The sequence below is a fragment of the Ambystoma mexicanum genome, chromosome 2p (genome assembly GCF_040938575.1).
Source record: "Ambystoma mexicanum isolate Mex_15411 chromosome 2p, UKY_AmexF1_1, whole genome shotgun sequence".
Taxonomy (NCBI): domain Eukaryota; kingdom Metazoa; phylum Chordata; class Amphibia; order Caudata; family Ambystomatidae; genus Ambystoma; species Ambystoma mexicanum.
In genome coordinates this window covers 941,611,297-941,633,484 of record NC_090923.1, presented here as the reverse complement: position 1 = coordinate 941,633,484, position 22,188 = coordinate 941,611,297, and the positions used below count along the sequence as shown (strand labels likewise).

The 22,188-nt window shown below is 48.7% G+C and overlaps 1 protein-coding gene across 1 annotated transcript in view; it reads left to right on the top strand.

Annotated features, from left to right (window-relative positions):
* GPR4 (G protein-coupled receptor 4) overlaps positions 1-22,188 on the top strand; it is a 548,710-nt gene that overhangs the window by 516,603 nt on the left and 9,919 nt on the right. The gene's annotated exons all lie outside the window — the stretch shown is intronic.

Below are 22,188 nucleotides of genomic sequence, written 5' to 3'. Positions count from 1 at the left end.
AACAATGTGTTGCCCCTGTGCTATCCTCCGAATCGAATGCCATTTGAAATGTGTAATTGTCAGGAGTGATTTGTTAACTATCTTACTCAATCTTTCTCTTGGCTTTTTAATGTTTCATTAGTTTATGTTGATTTGTGTTTTTTTTGTCATGGCCAAAGTAACTATTCCATGAAAACGTGTAAACTGGTACCATCTTATATTGGTTTTAGGTGAGCTTCTTGGAGATAGGTGCACTTGGTTTTCTGTGTGCTATATGGGCAAATGTACCCCCAACCCCTGCACTCCTTAGGGGAATGTTGGATTCAGGGCCCCAAAAGTCCACCCTATAAGTCCACAGTGACTTAGGGTGATGCCACAAGAGCGATGCCGGAAGTGAATTCCTAGACATGGTTCAGACCAACCCAATCCATTTTGCACCTCACACACCACATGTTTCTGCCCATGGTGACTGGAGGTGGGTGCGGGTATGCGGGACTGCTGGTGGCAGAGCCTGAGAATCAGGCACGAAGGGAAAACCTTCTGAAAGAGGGCACCAAGACAAGGACCTCTATGTTCCTGAGACCCGCCACCTCTATGTCCCAGAGACCCGCCCTCCCAGACCACCAATGGCTGTGCTTCGCTGAAGCTGTACTCTGTCTCCAGCCACGCCACCCTGTAGACTGTTCTTTACAGCTTGTCGTTGCTTATAATCTATTGGGAGGTTTCTAAGTGTTCTGTGTCGAGAGTGTAGAGGCATCTGCGTCGGAAGGGAAGCTTTGTGTACCCGTGGTGCTAGAATGCATTAGCGAAGGCTGTGGCATTGTGGGTAAATTGGAAAAGAGGTGTGGTGTTCTAATGTTTGATATCTGTTGGGATTGGTGTTCAGTTTTCGTGTGGGTGGCTTAGTAAGTGTGCATATTGTGTGTTGAAAAGTACAAATGTGAGACCCCAATGGGCACATTGGTAAGGGGCACAGAGAATCCAGAAAATAATTATAGCTATTCGTAACATGCTATAGCAGACATGGAAGTTACCACAAACCAGTAACGGTAACATCAACACATTACAAGGCCTAACAAGGCAAAACAACATGGCGTCCTTGGCACTCCTACCACTGGCCTCTGAAGACAGCTGCCATTTCTCTTTCTCACTTTGACACTGTCGAGCTCTCTCTCTCCTCTGTGTACCTCTTTTTTTGTCTCTCCCTCCCTCTGCCTCTCGTTCTCTCTATTACTCTCTTGCCCCAATAGATACACTGTGCCATGTGTCCAACTATGATCTGGAAGTTGGCAGATGAGGGAAGGGAACATTGTGGACATTCCACTCATTACCATGCACTAGGTGCTGAAGATTATGAGAGCGAGGAAGGTTGGGTTCAGAGAACGTGTTGACTTAGATAGTAAGACCCCATGCAGCGAACATTTACCTTTCTCGGTTGGTGGGTTGCGAGCCAACTCAAAACCTCAGGCTAAGTTGCTCGGTGCTGCGCTCAGAGGCCAGCAGGGACTTTTGCCCATAAGGACAGTGAAGAGTACTTGTCTGGGGTCCACCAAGTGGTCGGGGAAGCATTGTTTCTTCTAGAATCTATCCCAGTGTCTTCCACAAATCTCCAAGTCTACTCACACAGTGCACAGGGCCAGAGGAAAACATGAAATTATCCCACACCCATCACCACTCAACTGGTTTTGAGGCAGCTCCGTAACTTTGATTTCAGAATGATGTTGAAACCTTGCATGCTATCCTTCATGGTAAAATGAGGTTCGGGAAAGATAAAAGTAGGAGTGTGGATTCCTCAAAGTGACTCACAGAGCTGTGTCATACTGAATCTTGGTACGATGAGGCTATTGGCATTGGAAGTTCTTGCTGGCCGGGTGGAATTTCTTGTTAGGAATTTGTCCGTGAAATAACTCGGTGAAGCATTATTCAAAGCTTTGTGAACAAGGGATGCAACCTTTAAGTGGATTTTGTTTTGGGTGGACATCCAGTTGTTTTGGCGCCTGATCTTGGATATATGCAATCTTTTGGACACGCCAAGAGCTGCTCGCAGGGCATTATTTTGTATGATTTGGATTCGGTGGATGATAGATGTTTTGGCACCAATGTAGAGGGCATTACTGTATTCAAGCCTGGAAAGGATCAGGGCTCTAGTTAAGATAATGCAGTTGTCATCTGAGAGAAAGTGTTTGCCTGCTCTGATGAGCTTGCATGTGTAGGCTGTGGCAGATGCCATGGACTTCACCTGTATATCGAAGGAAAGGGTGGAGTCCAGATAAAAGCCAAGTGTCTTGATTTCCTAGGACACCTTGATGATGTTACCGTCGATCACAAATGAGGTGTAGTCTTGGCTTAGTTTTTTGATGTTAGAGTGGGTCCCCAGGATGATAAGCTCTGTTTTATCATCATTCAGCCATAGACTGGGGGTTGCCATCCATGCCTGGATGATGATATACACCCTATTTACCAAGGCCAAATCCTTGTTGTAATCCCCAGAAAGTGGGAGGAGAATCTCGGCATAGTCTGCATAGTTCGTGTAGGTGATACCGAGAATTTTAGAGTCCAAATCAGCAGGAAAATCATCACCAATTCAATTTGTCTCAAAACTGAACCCTTTGGGGATTTTATTTGCTGTTCTAAAACGAGTGTACACCCAACCTCAATTAGGAGTAATGTCACTAGGTCCTAACGCTGGTGACTAGTTATCACTGTAACGTTGTTTCATTGGTAATGATTCTTCCCATTGCACGTCGTTGCATCATGTGCTCAAGGATTATTTCTCTCATGGCCTGCTTCAGCGCATACTTTATTTGTCAGTCACAAGATGGACTACATTGCATTATTCACATGTTTGCAGAACCCCTCATTAAGCCAGGTCCTACAGTCATCCGCACTTTGTATGCTAGGTCTGGCAAAGATCCGGGGCTACACTAATGTCGGGACCGTCGGGACTCAGGGCTAGGCAGCCTTTTGGTTGTAGCCCCTGTGATTCTATCTAGGGCTACAACCAAAAGACCAGGCGCTGTAGCCCCCTCATCCTCCCCTTGCCCCGTAGCAACGCCTCTGTGCCCGGCCCCTGTGAATGAGTGCTCATCTATGCAGAGGCGTAGCCAGTATTGTCTAACAAGTGGGGCTTGAAGCGAACGTTGTTGGGCCCAGTGCAGTGACATTAACATCTGAAAATGCCCATGCAGAGCTGCTTAGTGGGCATTTACAGTTTTTGGGTGGGCCTTGGCATCTATGGCCGCAGTGTATAACAGATTACAGCGCTAGCCAGTGGCGAAGTGCTCACACAGTAATGCTGAAATGTCAAGATAATTCCCTCTGGTGCCTTATAACACAGGATAACGGTCATGCCAATTGCATGTCATACACGTGTCCATCACTCTCTCCCCGCCAGCTAAAGCCACCCTAGCAAGGCTCAGAGTGGGGAGGTTTCTTTGACATTTTTACCTTTTGTGTCCTCCAACTTTCGTCCCACACAGAGCCAACTCTTGTTTCGGAGGCCTCTGTCAGTGGGCTTGGCCTTACCAGATGCACTTCAGGCTTTTCTCAAGAGGGGACTCAATGTGAGCACCCTGATTGGAAGCCCCCACAGCTCACGGTAGCTCATGGGCACATCGCAATGCCATCACACATCCATAACTCGATTCAAACTGATGCCAACAGCAGAGAGCACTATCAATCGTGGCCCCGAAAGGTTTATGTCCAGTATGGGCAACTCTCGTTTCTTCTCTTGAGCACGTTTTTTCCAGGTCAAAACACCCACAGCCATACATAAAAACATCCTGGTGCTTATCTTTCCCGTTTTTGGTGTTACTTAGGTCCGTCTCCAGTGGTCGACGTGTACGAAAAAAAGTAGTGGGGCTATGTACCCTGCTGGACTACCCATGGACGTCATTTGGGTGTCACTAGAGGTTGCAGGTACCCCTAAAAACAAGTTGATGTTTTTTTTTATTTTTATTGAAGCTCTGGGGCTGTGAACAGTGAGTGCCATGTGGCTCTTTGTTTCTGGAAGGGTTGGATTTTTTCTCGGCACCTCTTAAAAAAAACAGGGTTCCACAAGTGTAACACTTTGAGCAGTGACCCTAAATAAAAAAGAATAGGAATAACAAATAATTTGTCTTTCTGGAATTCTATACAAAAATTGCTAGACTCATTAAAGGGGTGAAAGGTCGGGGTGGGATGATCTCATCAGAGGTCAGGGGTTGCGTGATGTCACTTCCGCTACCCCTGGCATTTTTGTGAAATGACATCCCTGGGGCTACCCCGTTTCGCACAAACCCCATTGCCACATCCCTCCTAAGTGCACTCCAAACACCCCAAAAAATGCAGCTTCTGTTTAATGTAATGTTCAGCGCCTTGCACGAAAGTGCAAATTTCAACTTCTTCCTACACTTTTATTTTAAAACTAAACCATTCCAGAACGGTTTCTTTTGAAAATAAAAGTATGGGAACAGTAAAACTTAATTTAAACAAGTAGTGGAGCACCGTTCCCAACGGCTCCCACCCACTTCGACCACTCTGTGTCCCTTTTGTTCCCCGGCTCACCTTTGCCCTGTCAGGACAACCTTTTCCGTGTTTCCTTTTCCTCTCACACACCACAGTCTCGGTTTGCACACTGGTGGGGTCAATATTCGCCCCCACACGGGCAAGGTTCCACACTGTAAGACCACCGCGGTGGTGATGTGTGCTGCATGAACGTCTTTTAACATGACGTCATACTTCCGATTTAGCCAGGTTTATCAGTGTAATTAATTTCTCAGGTTGCTCTGAGAGAAGACATATTACTGCAAAGTTATTGGAATGTAATTGAATGTTCCCCAAATATGGTTTGAGGGTTTCGGTCATGGAGGGGTTTATGTGATGGGAGAGTCCATTAAACACATGCGGATGGTGCCTGCTACTGACAAAATCCACAGCACCCCAACATGTATGCCTGCACAGCTGAGGCCTGCATTGCTCAGGCTCCAAATAATATCCATGTTTTTAGATTTCTTTGAAAAACACCATAAAATGGCAGTTTTGACAACACAATTAAACTCCACCTAAAATGCAGTTTGTTGCCATTCTTTGCAATAAAGTGTTTTGCTAGTGTTTTATTCAAAAGAGCTCTAGAGACCCTCCTCCCCAAACCATCGCAATAGGGGCACCAGTGCCATTCTCCTCCATGCTGAAAGATATCCGAGAGCAGCACCTTGCCTAGATGCCCACGGGCTTTGCACGTTTTACAAATGGATAACTAAATAAATAAATAAAGGAAAATGTGTGCCCTGTCCATATGCATCCATATGCACTTTTCACATATAGGTGGAAGTATGCAGTTAGTAGGATACTAGCTGATTAGGTTTTCATTCTGACTTAGCAGCTGTAGGGAAAAAAACATTTGCAACCTGGAGAGTGATATGAGCCAATCAGAATGGCAAGAATGCAGGCTTGCTCAGAGGGTATAGTCAGTGTTTCGTTCCAGCCTCCAGCGCCACTCCCCCCATGCTGGCATGTGTTTTGGTCAGCGTCATGTCCCATGTTCCCTATACATCCCTGCCGCCTACCTGTACTGCCACTCTCGTCTCCCCTCATCCCTCCTCCTCACCCATTTACCTGCCGACCCGCCTCCTCGATCTCTTGCGGCCCGCTTTACCCACCCCAATGGCCGCAATCAACATAGAAAAGGGATTTACGATCCTGTCTACCTTGTGTGGTGGCCAACTATTTTTGAAAGGGACTCTGTCAGCGCAGACCCCATTCCCTTACTAACAACATATGTGTTTTACACTGGAGGGAGCCCTGGGATGCAAGTAGTGTTAAGCACCAGGTTTGGTGAGGCAGGCTCGGCTGGTTATGGGACTAAGCTTTGGCAGGGACCTTTGCTTCACTCAGGCCCTCTAGCAGGCCAGGCCTGCCCCCGATATGGCGCTTAATGCTACAGTGAAGCATGTTTTCTTTAGACAATCAGAAAGTGCGGAGTCCAGGCTGCGCCCGCAATGGAAGCCCACATGCTATACTCCTCCTTAGTTCTTTTGACATCTTCAAGCTCTCTAGCCTATTGATTTAGAAAGACAGCTCAGAGCGGCCTTACAAAACAGGCGTGACTGGGCCAGGCCAGAAGATGGGCAGGGGGTCTGGGGGGGGGGAGAGATATGTAATTGCTGCGTCACAGGAAGCCCCAGGTCAGGCTCTGAGCCCTTACCACGCGAGATATTCCACACTTTCTGATTGCTGCAAAAATAATCGTCATATAAATGGAATCTGAATGTTGTAATCGTCATCACGTGTGATATCATGGCCCCAGCCTGATTCCATTCACACCGTCTACGTGCACACATGTTCAATGCGGGCTGCTATTGTCTTTAAAAGGGCCACACTAGACAATGTAACGGAAACTCTACACCGTCCAAGCCCCCTCCCCCTCCCCCCGCTGTCGTAATTTTGTACTGAGTTGAGCCTCGTGGGCGGGGTCCCCGCGAGTGGGGGGCGGTCTTATTCTGAAGATCCGAGTGCGACTGATCACATTTCATAGTCTGGGCCTGGCGCTGCCGTGTGGATCCTGCTCTCTACTTGACCTGCCCAAGGAAGTCTGAGTAACACGGCTGTAAAAATACTGTAGAACGCATGATGGTTGCAGTGTATCACAGTAATGACTTCTGGGCCAAGAACTTCCTGTCTGGATTAAGGGCCCCCAATTGGCCTATTAGGCAACTAAACTAATAGAATGCCAGTTCACGTCCTCCTGGTCAGTCAGTATTGCCGAGTTCCTGCATCATGTCATGAGGCCCAGCTGCTGAGATCAGAGTGGAGTGCGGCAGAGGCTTGAAAAGCTGGAGATATCTGTAGACAACACCGTGATTACAGCAAACACCCGCCTAGCTACGTCTAATACCGAATTACAGCTCTTTACGCAGCCATAGTCCCTTGAATCCCCTGTCGAATAAGGCAGTGCCTGTGAATCGTCTCATGGACTGTGGGCCTCATTACGACCCTGGTGCTGACAGAACGAAGGGGGCCGGTATGGGGCCAGCCCCCTTTATTCCGTCAGGGCCGATTACGAGGTTCCCTTTGTGGGACCCGACCAGACGTCTGGTAAAACCAGACGTCTTTTCCGGGTCCCGTGAGGGGAAGAGGGAGGTAACAACGGGACACTTGTAATGTGCCCGTTGTTACCTCCATGAGCCCTCTGGGGGCTCAAATGGGAATGGGGAATGGTTCCTGCAAGGAGGAATTTCCGGGTCCTCCTATGTCGGAATGACACGGTTATTCCTCAATGCAGGAACACGGTAATGGAGCCCAAACTCTTAATCAGGCTCTGTGTGTTTTAATACCGTGTATGTGCAGATTTCTCAAGGCCCCCACGTCGCCTTTGAGGTGCTGCGTTGGGCGGTGAGGTGCACGTGAACTCTCACAGTGAAACCACCAACTTCTACCAGGAGGTCTGCATGGCACTAGAGCCACTGAAAAGATTGATGCTGCCGCGGGCAAACTGGCGTTTTGGTGCACCCCTCCCCGACTGTAGCAGAAGAATTTGATGTTTCTGTGTCCAAAATGGCCTCCTCGGGTGCTCGGCTGCTTGTGGCACCCTTGACAGTTGCTTAGCTTTACTTTGTTGTAGCACCAGCTCCGCATGCCTTTCACTGCAAACCTTTGACCTCCCGCTTCAGGACATTATTCTCCATTAGCACCGGTTAGGGGAAACAGCAAATCAGATGGCTAGGCACACGGGCTTGAACCACCAGTACAAGCCTGCGTTCCAAGCCACCTGACAGCCGGCTCCCCCGTCACCATCTTCACCCACCCTCCATTTCTTTTTTATCCTCCACCCACCCCCTATTTACCTTTTTTGGACAGTGGCTAGTCCCGCCACTGCATCTGCTCCTTCTCCTTGCGTCCCGCAGGCCGCCATGGAAAGGGAAGAGGGGCTCCGTACGGAGCCCTGCCCTTTCCCTGGCAGCCATCTATGTGAAGGATTTTCCCTCGTTCAACGGGACGCATGCAGCGTACCGTTGAACGAGGGAAAATCCTTTTTATTTTTTAGCATCTCGGGTTTTCGCTTTGGTAACCCAGGATGCTAATGGCCTTAACACCCGATCCGGCCCGCCGGATCGGGTGTTATCGCCACCGTAACATTGGAAAAAACAGGCCAAGTGCAGTTACTGTATTTTGCCCACAGTGCTGCTGCTGTGTGCCCTCTCCGCTCTGACTCAAGAAGGGCCTGAACACAATAGCGCACCCATCATATTGGCTGTGGTGCCCAGTGAAATTCTGCCTCTGCTACCCTGCAAAAGTAAACAGGCCGATTTTAAGATCTGTGTATCCTCCGAGCTGCAACAACTCATACAAGCATGGTCTGCTCCGCCTGATATCCAACACTGGCGATAACAACAAGATGCCAATCTGCCATCCAAGTAAAGAAAGTGATGACAGAAAAACCCAGACTTGCCTCTGTTTTGTCTTGGTAACCTCAGATGGTGTGGAAACTGCTTCATTAGCACCCTCTTGTATATATTATTTGCCATTTACTTAAACTATCGGGCAATCTGTGGCTCAATACTTTCTTTGGTACAGAATCAAATTGCTATAAGGATAAAAGATAAGATTGATTGCTGCAACCTAAGTGGGTTCTTGGAACTCACAGGCATGCCAAGTGCCTGTTCACTGACCTGCCAAAACTCCGGACCAGCATAAGCCGGCAGGTCCAGTTTCTGGCAGATGGATTTCCCAGAGACCAGCTGCAGGAGTGGTGCTCCCTGCTTCCAGGTCCTGTCGGTGGTATCAGGGGTTGAATCCCAGGCGGGATTCCCTAAGGCCGACTCTGGGCCTTAGCTCACTGTGCCCCTAGTCTCTGGTGATGAGCATTTTTGCTTTTTGCTGTCAGATGCAGGCAGTTTAAGTGGGCAAGAAGCAGGGAGTCCCAGCTCCAGGAATCCACTGGATGATTGTTCCAGGAGTAGGAGACAACCATCCATTCTTTCATAGAAATGTGATTATCAGGTGTGAGAATCCACTAAATTGAAATTGTGTGCAAGCTACCTCCAAGACCAGTCCACCAGGAAGAGAATGAAGATACCCCCTGCTTTCCGCGCGCCAATTGGATTACATTGTCCGCAGGGGGGTCCATCATCGCCCTGTGGGAGTTCATTTCCTAATTCAGACCTCGGGCCGAACGGATTGCTTCATTACGTCGACCTTCAGTGGACGACTCGGCAAATCCACCACTATCGATTCAACAATCCCATCGCATCCCTTCTCACGTAAGATTCAAGACTGAACAGTCTACTGTATCCAGTCTAAAGTATCCTTTGTCTGAACACTAAAGTCATCTGCTCTGGTCTGGATATCCTGACCCAAAGGCCCTTTCGTACACTCACATGGTCTGTTCATCGGGGTTAACCTCCCAACGCTGTCATGAAATCCAAAATCCTGGGACTTCTGTTTCACATTCATCTCTGTTGGGCCTCAACAAACAGCTGCTGTGCCACCTTCCTCTTCTTCTCAGCAAAGATTAAGGATGAGCTGGGCATGGTGTGGCCCGGAAATGATAGAGTGCACCTTGACCTCAGGAGGCCTCTTGACGCAAGAGCAAAATCGCTTGACCATAATGGTGGAGGATAAGCAGATGCAAAGGGGACGCACTTGGCCCAATAGATAGCTCTGAGGTCGATGTGCCAGAACTGGGGGTGGTCTGTTAGTAGGGAATAGAATCTGGGCCCGGAAACCCATTGGAATGCCCTGAAGGCCCTGTGGTGGCTTCCCATTGAAAACGACGCTGCTTCTTCCAGGGAAGTCTCCTGAACTCGATAAGAACACAGGGGCCAGGGCCTTGAATGACTTGAAATACACTTCTACTGTTTAGAAGGGTAAACGCTTCCTTATTTGATGAATGGTTTTAGAGATATCACCCGTTTGTCCGACTTCTCAGGGGTTTTGTAGTTATTTGAGAGCTGGCACACCCTTGGTTAATAGTTGAAACATTAACTAGTAATGAAGCATTTACGGGCACTTGCCCAGAAAATAACCCCGAGCCCTGACCTCCCCTTCTTGCAAAAGGAACTGCCACGGCTGCACCGCCCTTGTGTCCATGGGTCCTCTGGCCAGGGGCAGGTGTCTCTTTCTGGATTTCGAACGAACCAAACCGGCGTAAAATCAAAGCCTGGCTGCGTGAAAAGCTCTGCTTCCTCTGGCAGCACGTGGCAGAGCGGTGCCCCCCTGCCTCCCCTTACTGTCACTGATCGCAGCGGCCCTGCTAGTCCCGACGCCTGGCCAGGCATTTGTCTCGGCTACCTGCTATGCTGTATGTTGTAATTTAGCTCCACCCCTGCACATGCGCTTCGAAGTACTTGTATTGCAGCTTGGCGCGTTATAAAACGTCAACATAAATGCAATTGCCCATTGTGTCTGCCTTACAACAAGGCCTCAGCAGATTTCCTCTTTTGGGAAGAGAAAAAAAGCAAAGGGTTCCAAGACCCTTTTCCGAGGGTGAAGGGCGGGAGGTGACCTGAGCCCCCCCAGGCAGGACCACCCCAGGATGATGCTCAATGGAAAGTTTGAACCTCTCCCTCTGATCCCTCCCGTCCTTCCTCCTTCTGTGCCCCCGCCCCTCGCCATTGCAGTCCCTGTGTTTGTTGTTCCAAGATAATGCCTTTTACATTTGTTGGGTTCGCAGACCTTGGCCTGCAGCCCAGAGCAGGCAAATTAGTTTATTTCCTGGCCGATTACAGCTTATCTCATTCAAAGTGTGAAAGGGACAGAAGGGGACAGCTCTAGAGCGGGAGGAGGTGGGGGGCAGGGGATGAAAAGCAGGCAGCATGAGAGAACAAGAACTGGCATAGCCAAACGTTTGGGTATTTGTGTAGGCATGGGATATACATTTTCCTAGCACTGCCCTAATGATATTACGGTTGTGAGTGAATGAGGGAAGACCCTTTAAGAAAAGAGGGCATGGGACAGTGGGAGAGAGCGGGAGGCGGGGAGGAAATGGAGGGGCGAGGGAAAGGGAAGTTCAGTTATGTAGGAGAAGGAATAAAGGGAAGGTGGAACAGAGACCAGAGGGGGCCAACTACTGGTGACGAGGTCTTCATGCCCACGTTGTGAGGAAGAAGGGACCAGCAGTGGAACGGTGGGATCCGAATGCCCAGCAGCCCTAGAGGAGGGACAAGTGTGCCCAGCAGTGTGTAACGTCAGGCCGAGTGTGCCCAGCAGGAATCCGGCGGTCCAGGAAGCAGGAGCCCTGCGGTGCAGCGGTCGGAAAGCCATCGTGAAAGAGGCGCTCCACACATGAAGGAGGAATAAGGAAGACGAGCCCAGCAGTGCTGGGACGAAGCACGAAGAGTCCAGAGACGTCAAGGGGGCTGCTACGGACCGACCGCGTGTGCCGCTGTCCAGCGGCGAAAGAAACACAAAGAAGCCGGGCGGAACGCAGGTAAGGAAACCCATACCCCTCCCCCACTACTGAGAATTTGAGGCCGCGCGCCCGAATTACATGGTGAGGGGAGCTCTGAAAGGTACTAGGCCCCGCGTACACCAGGACAAGAGGCCAACAGGGTATAACAAAGAGCAACAAGAATCAAAAATACCACTGCCATTCACCCAGCCGTCATGGTTGATCAAGCGCAGGCAGCTGCCGACGCAGGTACACGGGCCCTAGCCGACGTGAGTGCCACATCTCATGCCAGCCTCATGAGGCGCCCTAACCCGTTCACACTCAACCCCCACCACGATCAAGGACAAAGGTGGAAGGAATGGGTTGAGGAATTTGAGGATTTCGTAGGGGCAATCATGAGCCAAGACCCCCTAAACAAGATAAACATATTCACAAATGTAGAAGGAAGAGAAATAAAAGGAATAATAAAGACAATACCGCTACAAGAAAGAAACGCGTACCAACGCCTCTTGGCGGCAATAAACAGCAAGTTCATAATAACCCCCAATCGGGACTATGAGCGCTACGCATACAACCAATGCGCTCAACTGGCCCACAAATCCATCGGTGAGTTCGTCATTCGCCTACAAAGAAAAATACTGCGGTGTGATTTCGCCAACTTCAATGATGATGAAGCCATACGTTTAAGAATAATTGAAGGGTGCATCTCATCCCTATTCAGGAAACATCTCCTAAAGAAGTCCCTGTCCCTACAATAAATATTAGACATAGCACGGGTATATGAACGTGTTGATGCCCAGGCTGCAGCCATCGAAAACCCCAGAAAGCCTGATACCATTGCTGCCCTGGCATTGAACCCGGCGCGATACCCCAGATACCCTAGTAAACCCGGAAGGCAGTTCTTCAAAGGCCCACTACAACGCCCCCAGGGTGACAGACAATCCTATATAATACTGTAGGTGTGGGTTTGAATACCCCCAAAGAGGCCCATGCCCAGCCATCGGACAGAGATGTATGCAATATGGTCAAGAGAACCCTTTTCAGGCCGTGTGCAGAGAGAAGCTTTCCGACCCTGGAACACATCGGCCGCTACCAGCTACAGGGGGCGCGTGAGCTTCGGAGCAAACAAAAGACCCTGTTGACCGACAACCTTTTGAAAGAATCACGACCTACCCGACTACAATCACTGCATGCCCAGAAGCGGTGAGGGCGCTGGAAAGTCTCCACATCGAACCTGAAAGGAGACAGTATAAGTTATACGACCTTCGGCCCCATGGAGAACTGTATGCCGCTGCACTATACCAAGCTTATAACAAGGGATACCCTGTGGGCCTGTAACAAGAGGGAGTTGTACCCATCCCCGCCTCACCCGTCTATGACCCTTATGATAATTCACCTCCACGGACGCCACCAACAGTCAAACGAAACCCACACTACCTGCAGTATGGCTACGACAGGGAACATATGAGACTCCTCAGCACGTCCCTAGATGACACACTGGCACCCAAGGTGACTGTGCAAGTGGGTGGCACCCAAAACCAGTTTGTTATAGACACAGGGACTACTGTGAACGTTATGAATGAAGAACTATACCACGCAATAGAGGACACATACCCCTATGCAAATCATGGGCACACATCTTCTAATGGGGAGCAACCCAACCACTAACTTTGAAAGGGCAATTCCTCTATGACCTGTCCCACAGAGGTCACAAAGTCTCCACCACCATCCATGTCATACAGGGCCCCTCTGTAGGACGGTGTCTTCTCTTCTATCGCACGGCCAGAGCCCTCACTCTCATTGACTTCCAGTATGCCCCAGCAGAGGTGATTAAAGGCTGTCCACCGTGCGGGCCTGAAATACGATCGATATCCCACTGGCCCCTCAACATCGAAAGCCTCAAGGCCCTCTTCCCCAAATTATTTGAAGGAGTGGGCATGCTCAAGGACTCTGTCATCAGCCTACACATCGACCCGCATGTCACACTTGTACCACAACACCCACGCAGAGTAGGGTTTCACCTTCAAGTGCAAGTCACCAAGGAACTACACTTGCTCCTACAAAACGACATCATTGAGAAAGTGGAGGGACCCACACCCTGGGTATCCCCTCTCGTTGTCGTCCCGAAGGACAATCGCCGGTTACGCCTGTGCGCCGATATGCCCATCCCTAACGCAGCCATCCAAAGGGAAAGACACCCGGGACCCAGCATCGAGGACATGCTCGTCAGGCTCAACCAAGTGACCCACTTCTCCAAACTAGACTTAAACCAGTGATACCACCAGCTTGTCATAGACCCTGCATCCAGACCAATCACCACCTTTGCCACCCATGAAGGATTATTCTGATATAAACGCCTCAAATTCGGAATATCCTCGGCGGCGGAGATCTTCCAAGTGACGATCCGAAAACTAATATCCCCGAAAGTCAAAACCCTCAATTACAGCGACAACATCCTCATCTTTTGGAAAAGTCAAGAACAACACGACAAAGCACTCCTGACTGTATGCAACATACTCCACAACGCCGGCCTCACACTTAATGGCCCCAAGTGTGACATCAACAAAACCAGCCTACGGTTCTTCAGCAACATTTTTTCGGACAAAGGCATAAAGGATGAAGGCCATCACCAGCCTACATGCCCCCACAAACGTCGCAGAACTAAGATCCTTCCTAGGGATGTCAGGATACTGTGCCAGGTACCTCTCGAACTATGCCAACACCACTGACCCCCTTAGGAACCTACTCAAGAAAGACTTGCCATTTCAATGGGACAAATCATGCCAAGACGCTTTCTGCGACATCAAAGAGAACCTGGTAAACCACGGACACTGGCCTATTTCGACCCAAGTTGAGACACCATCATTACTGTTGATGCCAGCCCAGTTGGCCTTGGTGCCATCTTGGCCCAAACCAACCCAGGAGACAACAGCGGTCACACCGGCATCGCGTATGCCAGCAGAGCCTTATCGCCCACTGAAAAAGCCTACTCCCAGGCAGACCGTGAGAGCCTGGCAGCCGTGTGGGCCTGTGAAAAGTTCAATCACTTTGTCATAGGAAGAAGCTTCACACTCGTTACTGACCACCAAGCGCTACTTTCCTTGTTTGGCAACCCCAAAACAAAAATGCCCCCCCCGAATTGAAAGATGGGGCATAAGACTTCAAGAGTATGACTATAACATCATACACAAGCCGGGGGGGGAAGCCAACCCTGCGGACTATCTGTCCCGCCACACAGAAGATGCAACGGAGACCACCCTGGCCTACGAGGCCGAAGATTACATTGCGTACCTGTCCACCAGTGCGCTCCCTCGCACCATCACGTCGGAAGTATTTGTCTTCAGGAGCAAGGCAGACACTACCATACAAGCAGCAATACGACTCACTAAGGAGAACAAAGGGAAACACCTCCACATGAAAGGCTTTACCGCGGGGGAGGCTGATAAGAATGACCTAATCCGGTTAGCCAAAGTACGATTCGAACTGGCAACAACTAAACAAGGCATACTACTGAGAGGCAACAGGCTAGTAGCCCCCAAGGACCTCAGGAAAGTGCTAGTGGCGATAGCCCACAAAGGACATAGAGGGATCGAAAGCACCTAGAAAATCCTAAGGAACCACGTATGGTTCCCGTACATGGATGTCATTGTGGAAAGCATGCTAACCCACTGTGAACCCTGCCAAAAGGCAGCCCCCAAGACAAACCCAAACCCGATGCAACTAGTACCACTACCAGAAAGACTGTGGCAGAGAGTCGCAATAGACTTTTACAGACCCCTCGAAGAAGGAAGACATTTATTTCTGCCAATTGACGAATATTTCCGCTTCTCTTTCAACAAACAGGTGCTATCGACATCATTCTACAATGTAGCACCAGTGATAGACGACCTATTCAGTAAATGGGGAATACCCACCACAGTGAAGACCGACAATGGACCCCCATTTCAAGGGCACGAGTTCAAGAAACTGCCCGACCTCTTGGGCTTCCACCATCAAAAGATCACCCCACTATGGCCACAGGCCAACGAAATGATGTAAAGGTTCATGGCAACCATCAAGCAAACCAGACAAAAAGCCATACTAGACCAGATGCCACACCCGCAAGCGCTATGTCGCAAGCTTAGGAGCTACCGAAATACGCCTCACGATGCAACAGGGCGAACGCCGGCAGAACTCATGAAGAGATACAGACTCCAGATCCGCCTTCCCCAATTGGAGGACAACACCCCAGAACAATACGCAGAGATCCGGGAAAGAGACGCTGAGAAGAAAAGGAAAGCCAAAGAATGGGCAGACCGAAAGTCAGACAGACAGTCCTGGTGCAACAACGACAACAAAGGAAAACAGACACCTGCTACGACCGCGAGCCATGTCTGATCACGGCCATCAAAGGACCAATGGTGACAGCCACTGGAGAACACGGCGACATAACGGGGAACGCGTCTTTCTTCGGAAACTCTACCTAGAAGAATTACAACCATATGAAGAACCCACAGCCGAACCCGACTGTGAGGACACCGAGAGGCCGCCAGCTAAAACAGCAGGTGAAACATGGGAGTCCACAAAAAGGCCCCAGGAAGGACCCAGCGAACCTTGCGGAGGCCCCAGAGACTAATCGAACAAATGTAGCCCACGGACTTCTTCGCTAAGTGCGGGGGAGGTGTTGCGAGTGAATGAGGGCAGAGCCCTTTAAGAAAAGAGGGCATGGGACAGTGGGAGGAAAGGGAGGGGTGAGGGAAAGGGAAGTTCAGTTATGTAGGAGAAGGAATGAAGGGAAGGTTGAACGGAGACCAGCTCCTGTGTAGTCATTATTAATGTGCATGGCCCGACCCAAGGGGGGGCAACTATTACGAGGCCATAATTTACCAGAAGCTTTATGTTAGTGCCTGGGCCTCTTATGCCAGGCCTGGAAAATGCTGATCGAATGCCTATACAAAAGCCAACACTGTTTGCATTGCTTTGCCAATGCTGAGAGAGAGAGAGAGAAGAGTATTTGAGAGAGGCGCAGAGTGAGGGGAGAAAGTGTGATGGAAGCTGTGGAAAGATTTGGAAGTACAGAGACAGAAAAGGGACTATCTGAGAAAGAGGAATGAGAGAGGCAGAAGTGATTTCAAGTGGGGGTGCAGAGCGGGAGGAAAGGAAGGGGGACAGAATGATACAAATAGAATAAAAAATGAGGAGGCGGGATGAGACCCTATAATGGACATTATGCTGTAAGAACAGGAGACGGGTCAAATGCATGTATTGAATCTCTCTCTCCCTCAGGAACTGGCTCAATTGAGTGTATAGAGGTGTACAGATCCGTCTTAATGGATGGACCCATGGGGCACGTGCCCCACTCTTGTATGAGCCTCCACCTGTCTAACTAATGAAATTAGGTCACTGCTTATTTTATAGAAAATATTATTAACACTTCAGAAATTGTATAGTACAATGCTGAGGCTCTGTGCTTCTTGCTTGGTCGTTGTGGGCAACTAAGTTCCAACCTGATCTATTAATCCTGTAGTGCCTTTAGTGTTTACTGTAGTGTGCTCAGTTTCTGTATGCACTACAGCACACGTTTTGTAGCATGTTCATCTTTCTTTGGGGAATATATTCATCACGTGCAATAACTGACGTTGAAATTCATATTAATAACTTTGAGTGTCACAATGGTTAAAAAGATAGCTCAGTGTGTTGAGTATTTGTTCACAGCCAGATCACAGTTCCAAATCCCAGCAAGGCAGACCTAGCCTTTCCTCGATCTGAGGTTATTTGAGCGCCAGGAACAGTTGGTTACTGCACCAAACTCCTCCTTAGACTTTTGGTATTAGTAAAACCAGCTGATGGTAGGGATCCTTGGGGCCGTGCTCAAATGCCCCAGTTGAAAATCGCATGTGTTTGTGTTGGATTCCTGCACAAATGAAATAATGTCTTCCTTTCTCTTTCCCCTGTGCATACATGTCTCTCGGGCTGGTTATTACCAATATCTCAATGTGAATGTAATACATACAATGACATCAGTATGTTCGTAAATATTCTTGAAAACAAATTGCTGCATTTGATAATGTTATACCAATTATGACGCTGTAATGATGTCATGATATAAACACTGAACTTTTTTGAACAATTCTCACATGTCACCACACGCACCACTCAATCGCTTGCCACTTTTTCACGATGCACGTTTGGATATGATGACTAATATCTGAATAAATGTATACATATTAATGACTGTAGCCTTGATAAAGACCTTCAAATGGTCGAAACACGTGTCGGCACCCACGGTGATGAATAAACTTCTAAATGGTATCAAACCAAAACGGGTGGACTAAATCTTTCATCGTTTAAACAGAGTGAGCACCTAGGTAATGTGTAAAGTGCCATTTGTGCAGGAATCGAACACAAACACTATTTATATAAGGCAAAGGCACGGGCCTGTAGGCATAGTAGCGCCAACATGATGCACACAACAAAAAATAGAAAATCAGTGATACAGCACCCGATCCATAACTAGGGCAACGGTAAGCAGAACAAAGCTATTTTAGTCCGTGTTTAAACTTGGAGAGAGACTGACATAGTCTCAGGTTGATATACCTTGGTGTTACACCAGTAAGAACTAGATATAAAAGTGAACATATCAGCAGTATTGCAGGTTTGGAGCTCATTCCCTCTAAACCAGGGTTGGACAGCAGGGTCCAGCATGGCAATATAACCCCCAATGAAGAGGAAAAAGCATTAGTTGGTAGAGGGGGTTAGGTAGCCAAATTGAACGAGGAACCAAGGTACTCTTCTCCTGTCTTTACCGCTGGATGATACAGGTATATGTGATCACTGCATCGACCGTAATACCAATGACGTAAATGTCGACTCTCATTACGGCTTGGCACAGTGATCAGATAAATCACTTTGGCTGCATCCCCCGACACGCACTGCCCTACACGCTCCTGCCCCCACTTACCTTTATGGCAGCACACACTTCAGTGTGCACCGACTTCCCACTATCCCTGCAGTATCAGTTCCTCCCACTTACGTGGGTCTGAGCTGATGCCACAGGGTCCTTTATCTTTTTTTTTTTTTCAACGTTCTTGTCCCCCGCTTACCACAGCGGTATGCGGATGACATCCCTGCAACCCCGACTCCCATTAGAGCGACCAAGGGGAGCAGTGGAAACCCACGCAACCCCTGCTCCGCTTGGTCACAGATATGGGAGTCGGAATTCTTTTTAATGCTGACCGCGCAGCAAATGTGCAGTCGGCATTTTGAAGGCTCAGTAATTGTACGTTTCCGATGATACTGGGATCATGGACAGGTCATTCTATCTCACTGCTTAATACTGTGCAGTCTTCTGTTAAGTGTTACCTTCTCGTAGCCTTGTGGCATTCTTTAGCAAAATGCCTGTTCTTTCTTTTCATGAAGGCCATGTCGGTGGATCGGGCCCTAGACAGGAGAAAGCCAACTAAGTACACAGCCCTCTGGCAATCTTATTTCCAGGTCGCATTATTTCAAGTGTTGTAAATATTATGAGTCACAATCGGCAACTAGCCTTAAGCATGTAGAAGAGTTTGGGCACTAGATTTGCAGCACTTGGGTGATTTTGGCGAGCTTATTGTGTTCATGCAGCAAGGTCGCAGGAGTAGGAGGTGCTGCCCATGCCTCATATATTGATTTGAAGGGGATTTGGCCGGATGCCTTGCGCTCTAATGAAATACTATTACAATTCTGGTTTTCCCTGGGTTTTGTGTTCTTTGTGAACGTTATGTGGGTGGTCAGCTGACCCGTGTTTCGACCTCTCATGGTCTTTATCAAGGCTGAATCAATACATTTGTGATTTATTGTGCATATAGTGTGATACATCAAGTCAGTGGTTATTCAATCGTTTATAGTTAAATATGAAGATAATAATAATCATAAACCTAGTCAATTTAGACATGTTTAGTTTCTCCGAGAATACAGATAATGGGCATGTAACACGTGTCAACATACTATAGATGATATTGCAATTCCACATATATATATACAAGCATTGTGGATTATATACATCATTTAACAAAGTGGAGTGGGAGAGATGAAAAGGTACTGCAAAATATCGGTTAATATAGAGCATGGGTGCACAACATACGGCCCGCGGGCCAGTTGCGGCCCGCCATGCTGTTTTTTCTGGCCCGCGAGGCAGCATCGGCCGCCCTCCATACGGGTCTGTATGGGTGCATGTTTGAGAGTGTGTGTGCTGAGTTGGGGGGTGGGGAGTTCGGGTCTGTATGGGTGCATGTTTGAGAGTGTGCTGATTTAGGGGGGGCGGGGTTCGGGTCTGTATGGGTGCATGTTTGAGAGTGTGCTGAGTTGGGGTTGGGGGGTTTGGGTCTGTATGGGTGCTTGTTTGAGAGTGTGCTGATTTGGGGGGTGGGGGGTTTGGGTCTGTATGCGTGCATGTTTGAGAGTGTGCTGATTTGGGGGTGGGGGGTTCGGGTCTGTATGGGTGCATGTTTGAGAGTGTGTGTGCTAAATTGGGGGGGTGGGGGTTTGGGTCTGTATGGGTGCATGGTGTATGCTTGAGAGTGTGTGCTGAGTTGGGGGGTGGGGGGTTCGGGTCTGTATGGGTGCATGTTTGAGAGTGTGTGTGCTGAGTTGGGGGGTGGGGGGTTCAGGTCTGTATGGGTGCATGTTTGGGAGTGTGCTGATTTGGGGGGTGGGGGGTTTGGGTCTGTATGGGTGCATGTTTGAGAGTGTGTGTGCTGAGTTGGGGGGTGGGGGGTTTGGGTCTGTATGGGTGCATGTTTGAGAGTGTGCTGATTTGGGGGGTTCTGGTCTGTATGGGTGCATGCTTGAGTGTGTTTGGGGCATAGTGTTTGGTTGGGGGTGAGGGGGCCATGGGGCATAGTGTTTGGTTGGGGGTGAGGGACAGGGGGCATAGTGTTTGGTTGGGGGTGGGAGCCATGGGGCATAGTGTTTGGTTGGGGGTGGGAGCCATGGGGCATAGTGTTTGGTTGGGGGTGAGGGGGCCATGGGGCATAGTGTTTTGTTGGGGGTGAGGGACAGGGGGCATAGTGTTTGCTTGGGGGGTGAGGGACAGGGGGCATAGTGTTTGCTTGAGGCGTGGGGGCCATGGGGCATAGTGTTTGGTTGGGGGTTGGAGCCATGGGGCATAGTGTTTGGCTGGGGGTGATGGGGCCATGGGGAATAATGTTTGGTTGGGGGTGAGGGACAGGGGGCATAGTGTTTGCTTGGGGGGTGAGAAACAGGGGGCATAGTATTTGGTTAGGGGTGGGAGCCATGGGGCATAGTGTTTGGTTGGGGGTGAGGGGGCCATGCGGCATAGTGTTTGGTTGGGGGTGGGAGCCATGGGGCATAGTGTTTGGTTGGGGGTGAGGGACAGGGGGCATAGTGTTTGCTTGAGGCGTGGGGGCCATGGGGCATAGTGTTTGGTTGGGGGTGGGAGTCATGGGCCATAGTGTTTGGTTGGGGGTGAGGGGGCCATGGGGAATAGTGTTTGGTTGGGGGTGGGAGCCATGGGGCATAGTGTTTGGTTGGGGGTGGGAGCCATGGGGCATAGTGTTGCACTCCAAGAGTGAACTCAATAATAAAGCTAAAACCGGCACAGTTAGTAGATGTACATCCTTTGCTTTTTTGAGGAAACCTGACTCAACGAAGGCCATACTCCTCTTGGGAAACCCAAACAGCAAACTATAGCAGTCCAAAATCACGGAATGTCCAATCAAGGGTCAATAAAATAGATATAATTTAATTAAACAGACGATATGCAATAACAAAATCGAAATAAATGATAGCAATGGAAAATGTGTAGTACAAAATGTAAGTTAGAAATGCAATAAAAATCGTTACCCCTCAAAAACATATTCTTTTTCCATGTGTTTAATACAAATTGGGGGTTGAAAAAGCCTCCTGACATGTCCCGCCTACCGCCCTGCCCACTTTTACTTTTCGGCCCACTATAGCCCTCATGTAAGGTACTTTCGGCACTCTGTCAAAATCAGTTGTGCACCCCTGATATAGAGTATTAGTTGTGTAGTATATACACTAGATGCGCCTTGTACAAAGACTGGAGAGTTGCTCAGCCTGACACATGCCACTTTACCAACTTGTTGGGTTCTGTATGGCCAAATGGCAGACATTTAATGGTAAGCATCCATCTGTTCTGGTGCTGCGAGGTAGTTTCCTTAAGTTTCTCTAAGAATTTGTTTATTGTCATGTTGGGTTATCATGCGATTTATATACTTTCCAAGACAGTTCTACAAAACAGGTTATTATTTGAGCTCTTGAAAGTTAAACATTCATAAATAATTGAGCAGTGTTTTACATTAAGAACTGGGATTTAGTCAAGTGTTAATATAGCAGACTGGACCTAAATACCAGATTCACCATTTACCCAAAGTTTGTGAGCTTTAGTAACGCTCAGAGTGCCTAACCTGTCACAATGGAGTAGGGTGACCATACGTCCCGGGTTTTGCCGGGACTGTCCTGGTTTTTGGTGCTCTGTCCCCCTTTCACAAGATTAAGTTTCCATTGGAAGCTGCAATGGTCCCGGTTTTGGTAGTCAGGCTTCATGGCTGGCAGGCAAGAGTGCACAATCTGACACAGAAGAAATTCTGCATTTTACAACTTAAGACAGTGTTAGTTTGTGATTAATAATATGTGTTTATTTGAACTGTAAGACTTAAACCCCCTTCTCCTCCAACGGCTACTGAAGTGCAGTGCCTTGAGAGCCACTTTCAAGAGTTAGTCCTACTTTTATGTTAGTTGCCCTGTCTTGGTTTTTTACTTTTTAAATCTTGTCACCCTACAATGGAGAGTCCCTAAATATTTCAAATTTGTCAGTCCCGAAGAGGGATTTAGTTTTCTGT